This window comes from Nycticebus coucang, chromosome 12 (assembly GCF_027406575.1).
Source record: "Nycticebus coucang isolate mNycCou1 chromosome 12, mNycCou1.pri, whole genome shotgun sequence".
Classification (NCBI taxonomy): Eukaryota; Metazoa; Chordata; class Mammalia; order Primates; family Lorisidae; genus Nycticebus; species Nycticebus coucang.
Genome location: NC_069791.1, coordinates 52052432 through 52053545, shown reverse-complemented (window position 1 = coordinate 52053545; position 1114 = coordinate 52052432).

Here is a 1114-nt window from a genome sequence, read left to right as displayed (position 1 = left end):
ATTCTGCTGAAACCTTTCAAGCTAGAAGAGGGTGATCATCGACCTTTAACATCCTGTCAGCCAACCTGTGCCTCTTTAGAGGACAGTTTAATTCATTCACATTAATGGAGAATATTAATAAGTCTGGTAAAATTTTGAGTATCAAGTTGTTTGAAAGGCCAGTGGACATTTTTAATCCCTTTGCCACTGTTGAAGTTGGAGTTTGGTCAAAAGTTTCTGAGTGAGTTTAGTTTGGTGGTAGAGGATTGGGCTGGTCATTATGGAGGATAGGTATGAGAATATCCTGAAGAGCTGGTTTGGTTATGGCAAATTTCTTTACCATGTAAATGTAATTAAAGTATTTAATTTCTCCATCATAAATGAAACTCCGTTTAACTGGATACAGGATCGTGGGTTGAAAGTTATTTTGTTTTAGGAGATATAAAAGTCAATGACCACCCTCTTCTGGCTTGAAAAGTTTCAGCAGAGAGATCTGCAATCATTCTAATATTTGTAGGTAATGCTTTTCTTACATCTGGCTACTTTCAGAATTTTCTCCTTCATATTAACTTTAGTGAAGTTAATTATGATGTGCCTGGGGGATGCTTATTCGGGTTGAGTTGTGCTGGGGTTCTGAAAATGTCTGCTATCTGAATTTCAGAATCTTTTGGCATGTCTGGAAAAATTCTCATTCATAATTGCATGGAGAAGGGCCTCTGTGCCTTGCAAAGCCACTTCATCACTTTCAGGGATTCCAATAAGGTGGATATTAGCCTTCTTCAAATTATCCCAGAGCTCTCTGAGAGAATGATTCATTTTTCCTCTCCATTTCCCTTCCTCTTTGAGACTTTGGGAGTGTTCAAAGGTTTATCTTCAATGTTAGAAATCCTTTCTTCTACTTGCCCCACTCTGTTACTGAGGGATTCTACTGTATTTTTCAGATCTTTGAGGACTGCAAATTCTTGTTTCAATGTCAAAATCTTTGGTGGTTTTGTCTTTAAATTCGTTGAATTCTTGAGACAGCTTTTGAATTACTCCTCCAATTTCTAATTCCAAATTTTCCTCCATTCCATTAATCTTTTTTGCAATCCAAATTCTGAATTTGATTTCTGACATCTTGGCTATCTGTTTATGA